Genomic DNA, 6,089 nt, shown 5'->3' with positions numbered 1-6,089 from the left:
TCGAACAAAATTTACCACTCAGACACCACAACATTCAAAACTCAGTAGTGCCATAATATGGCATTCATAGCTTTTAAATGACATGATCTACTTGTTAAGAGATGCGACTGTTCACTAAATAATTGATCAACATTAGTAAGCATAAATGTAGCGAAAAAACATCAGCATAGCAGCATTAGTAAAATTAATGGGCATAGAGGCACTAATCTTTCTAAAGTCATAATTCCAGTTGCCTAATTTGTGTTTTCCTATAAATAATCATTGTGTTATGTTGGAATAATAGTTGATTCACTTATATAATTTTTGTTCTTTTAGTAGTACTTCTTTAGATCTCTCTTAAAGTCAATTCTAAGGGAGACTAGGGATGTACTAAATACAATCATTTGAGTGTTTAGTTAGTGTTTCTTTGAGCAACTACATATGTTAAGGAAGGAGTGTAGAGGAGATACATTAATCCTTTCTGGTGATATCATTCTCTTGTATTTTTGTTCTTTTATCATTTTAATAAAATTGAATTTGCCTTTCATTTCCTTCATGTATGGCTAGTTCTCTAGTTTTGGATTGATAATGTAGATAATATATTAAGTACTAATAAAGATTTTTGTGCTCTAAACTTAAATGATATTTTCAATATTTTTCCACTCTTTATTTAATACACATAGAAGCTATATGTATAGTTAAAACCTAATGTGATATATAACATGGATAGAGGAATGCAAGAACAATGAGGAATATTAAAATAGTATATTTATATACCAAGATATAGGATATAAAATATGTAAGATTTTTTAGGAGATGATATAACTGTAGGATGTCAGTAGATATCCTTTTCACCTATACAAGCTTGATAGAGATCTAGCGATGCATATGTTTTGAATCACATTAAAAATACAAATTTCAGTATGAAAGATATGCAATTTATATTCATCAATCAAAAATACTTTATCTAAATATTATATTTATTATATTACCATTTTTATTTAGCGATTGAATCTCCACAACCAATATTTTTATTTTAGTAGGATAATTTTACAATTAGAGTAAATAATAGTAGTTGATGGCTAAAAAATATACTTCCTCATGGGTTAAACACTCTACTCTATCACTTTAATAATTTATTTTACACGTGTACTTGCATATATTAAGTGGGGCTTGTTGTTTTTCTTATATCAAAGAAAATGTAAATATTATTTAGGGGAGATAAAGCCTTAAACATTTTTTATACTTCAAAAGTGCACTCCATAACCCTTATCGAGTTTTTGGCACAACTGTCAGGTACATATTTTTTATTTTATAAATTTTAATTATATTATTGAATTAATTGCAAGGTTAGATCTACTTACATCTTTTATTATTAATGATTTCTTTGATTACTAATCGTATATTTTTTGTTACATGATTGATAACCATAGAATGGAACTTTTTATCAATTTACCCTGAAATTGAGAGAGCCTTTTCTAAAATTTGAAAAACTAAAAAAGGTTTTAAAATGACTAAACCTGAGTTAGAGAAAAATCATTTTAAACCTCTTAAGGATTATTCAAACCCTTTATTAGATGGAATTCATCAGAGCATTAATATACCTACAATCCAAACTAATTATTTTGAATTAAAACAATCCATTATTCAAATTGTTCAAAACTCTTAATTTGGGGAATTCCTATTGAAGATCCCATTATATATTTAATAAGTTTCTTAAAACATTGTGTAATATTTAAGTATAATGGTGTCAGTGATGATGCTATTATACTTAGATTATTTTCCTTTATTCTAAGAGATAAAGCTAAGATGTGGTTGAATTCTTTTCCCTAATACTTCACAACTACTTGAAATAAGTTGGATCATAAGTTTTTTGCTATATATTTCCTACCTTCAAAATTTCCAAACATAAAAATGACATAACTTTCTTTACTTAGATTGAAGGAGAATGCACTTTAAAGGTGGATGCAATTATATGAGAAATTGGTATGTGTAGTGTGAGCATGATTTATTATTTTGGCTATTGGAGCTAGTATAGTACTTATGGTGCCTAGTACACTAGTTATCTTACAACATGTTTATATTTATGTTATGTTATCACATATTTTATGCACCTTTTATCATTCATACGAAAGTATGTGTAGTTTTAATTATTATTTATGTTTTAATTTATATTTTATTAAAATTCCCCACATGCTTACAATTATTTTCAACATCTTTCATTAATCCCATACATTTTGATTATGTAATTAATCATAGTAAAAATGATAATAAAAAATTATATAAAATTAGGATAATAGTAAAATCTTATATCATAATTCTAATGAACAATTTTTACACTTTGTAGAGTGAAAAAACTAATAATTAACTAACTTAGATCATTTAAGTTCTTTTTTTAATTTGAATATATAAGTTATACCTCTATGCATTAATTTTTGAAATAAAGATGAACAATTAGGATTAAACATTAGATAAGAGTAGATTAAAATTAAAAATCATAGGAAGCTTGAATTTAGAATTGGTAATATTATTAATTTTTTTTCATAAAATTCATTAAGATTGTAAAAGGATTTGTAGCAAAACTGATATTTAAAATCATTAGCTATGTACTCCATAAAAAATAAAAAAGAACTATGAAAATAGTTCTAGAAAGAAAAAGAATAGAAATAGAAGAAAAAGAAAAGACGAGTTTATAAAAAAATTAGTATTAGTTAAAAGCTTAGAATATGATTTCAATCTTATACTTTAATTCATAAAAGATAAAATAAGAAAACTAGTACAAATGTTGGTGAACTAATGAAGTTCGAACTTTAATTACTAACATATCTAATAATTAAGCTATGTTATTCATTTTAACATTCAAAATTAATAATTAAATCTATAAATTGTGAATTCAAAATAAGTAATAACTAAGATGTCTGATTAGTATAATTATTAGTATTTTTTTCCAAACTAGAATTATTACTTTATTCATTTTTCTACTATTTCTAGACTATGATGCATCATCTTATATTTCGGCAATTTAAAAATATCAATTTTTACTTTGGTAATTATTTAATTAGAATGAAAAAAAAATATATTTGCTTGAGGACAAGCAAGAGTTTAAGCTGGGAAGAATTTGATAAGTGAAAATAATGTATTATTTTCTATGCTATATTATAAAACATGATGTTTTTATTGAGTCATCCTGGAAAATATAAAAAGGGCACAAAATTTTAAGCATCATCTAGCAACACGATGTTTGAAGAATCAATGTCGTTGCGCCACCATGGACACAATCAAAATGCAACATTATTGACATGGAAACGTAGACTTCTCTATTTAATAGTGTTGTGGTGTAAAAATTATCACCTTGGCAACACTGAGTTCACTATCTTCAAGCATCATGGTGTCATAATCTATAACATCTTAGCATTAAATTTGCCACTTCGATGTCATTGTGTTCGAAAGTCAGCAGCACCATAGTATGATAGTTGTAACATCCAAATGACATGATCTACTAGTGAAGCGATGTGATTGCTCACCAAGTTATTGATTAACATTAGCAAGCACTGCATAAAAGAAAAAATATTGACTCAACTACATTAGTATAATTTATGGGTACATCTACATTAATCTTTCAAGCACCACAGCTCTAGTTTTCCAATAAATAATCATTATGGTATGTTTGTATGTGAGTTTAGTCACTTGTATAATTTTAATAGGTTTTAGAGTAATTCTTTAGATCTCTATTAGACACAATTCTAAGAGAGATTAGGGTTGTATTAGATATAATCATTAGAGTGTTTAGTCAAAGTTTATTTAAGCTACTCTGTATGTTAAGAAAGAAGAAGTATAGATAAGATACATTGACCTTTTCTAGTGATTCCATTCTCTTATATTTTTGTTATTTTATGATTTCAATGAAATGAGTTTGCTTTTCTTTTCTTTCATGTCTGGCTAATTCTCAAATTTTTTATATGATATAGAGAATATATTAAGTACTAATGAAGATTCTTGTGCTCTAAAGTTAAATAATATTTTTAATATTATACTTCTCTAATGAACATAGTGTCAATTTTAATATTCCTGATCATTGTTGCATTCATACATCAAAGCTATACATCATACTAGATTTTAGCTATACATTATACTAGATTTTAACTACACATATGATATGTTTGCATAACTAGACATAGAATGTAAAATATGTTAGGCTCTTAAAGAGATGATATAACTATATGAGGTTAGCAAATATTCTTTTCAACCTGTGGGCTCCAAAAATTTGGCCCCGGCCTCCGCCTGACTGTTGAATTTTCTTCTTCGGGGGAGTATTAACGAATTAGGTTTTGGGAAAAATTTTAGAATCAAGATGGGTTTGTAGATAAGACACTACCTAGAGATTTTACCCAAATTTTGTGAGGACTTTATGATATGAGTTCTAGTTTCCTATAGGCACAAGCACCTATAGTTAATTACTCATCCTGATAATGAGAGAAAACTTTTAATTAAGGCTAGTCATCAATCATATACGTAAAATATACATGTTATCTGGCATATAGTAGCAGCATAGGTTTGGAAATTTGGAGAGTTTGGATATTTATATTTAAAGTTAGAAATTTTCACCATCTTATACTTAAAGCGGATGGTGGGGGAATGGATGATGGACGCAATCAAGATCCCATGGTTTCGTCATCCCAGGCCTTCGTGGTACATGATCTGCTCAATCAAAGGACGTAGTCGACCCAACCTGACAGAATGATTCTTGTCGGCAGCCATGGGTTGCTTCGTCCAACGTGACATTTTAGACTTGGGTTAGATATTTTTCTAAGGGGACAAATTTGAATCCACCTTAGCTAACATAGGGCTTTGTGCCCTATTAATCATATCATATTGATTCACATCTCAATAATTTAATGTCACTAAGGAATGTTTAGGCTGTGGCCATAATCGGTATTGTGTGGTGCCATTTGGTGGTAAAATCACTTGGTTCAAAGGGCCACAGGTCATAACCATTTATCCTGCAATACCATTTGATAATAAAATCATCAGTTAGAGGACATGTACCACATCCTTATTGACAAAAGATTATTTGAGAATGGATTCTAGTGATATTTTTGATATTGGCATTAGATCTTTGTGAGCTGAAGTAAATTTTAATTGTTCACCTCGCCAAACTATTATGGAGGGTGGATGGATTTTGCTTTAATTATTTTGATGGATTTATTTCAATTTTAAATATTTGGATTTGGATAATCTTTAGAATCTTTGAAATTTTAAGTGTTTGGGATGACATTTTGAAATATTTAGAAATGGATCCCTCTGGTTGATATTTTCTACTCAACACTGCCATCATCGGGGGTTTTGGGGTCATTTCTATTTGATTAAGCATAGTCAACCCTATCAACCTGTCGATAGAGGATTAGGTTTCTCATAAGCTTATAATTTTGTTAGTGAATTTTCTTGATTATAGGACTTGAAGGCCTAATATAAATATATTAAAATAAATATATCGGTCGAGCTCATGACTGTATATTTATTCAATGGCCTGAATACTATCTACTCCTATTTACCTGCTTAGAAAGATCGGGTTTCATAGGCTTTATGTTTTTTTAGTGAATTCTCTTGATTATAGGCCTTGAAGGCCTAATATGATTGTATTAAAACAAATATATAAGTCACCACCACCGTATATTTATTTGATGGTTTGAACCCTATCGACTCCTATTAATTCTCAAAGGAGGATCAAGTTCGAATTTGAATTCTCTTATTGACCCGCACAGCATCCCTAGACGTCACATGTGTACTAATAACAAGCTCGTCGAGGCCCATGTGGGTATTATGATTGCATTTACCCCTTTTGTATACTTATGTCTATACAAATTACTGTGCATGTACGGAGGTATTTTGCAATATTTATAAATGCCTTCAGTCCGCTTGCAAAGATGTTGTGGATCCGATGGCATATTGTAGCAGCTTTTAGATTGAGTTGTTTGCTTCTTTATACAGGTAGACTGTCATGCACTACATATTTCTTTATATATGTGGATTATAGTACACTAATGAATCTCCTACTTTACATTTGTAGATGCTCGTAGATAGCTTATTTTATGCATGATGAGTTTCCCACT

This window comes from Dendrobium catenatum, unplaced genomic scaffold (genome assembly GCF_001605985.2).
Source record: "Dendrobium catenatum unplaced genomic scaffold, ASM160598v2 fragScaff_scaffold_589, whole genome shotgun sequence".
Taxonomy (NCBI): Eukaryota; Viridiplantae; Streptophyta; class Magnoliopsida; order Asparagales; family Orchidaceae; genus Dendrobium; species Dendrobium catenatum.
The sequence above is the reverse complement of the archived record's forward strand: the minus strand, read 5'-3'. Positions refer to the sequence as shown.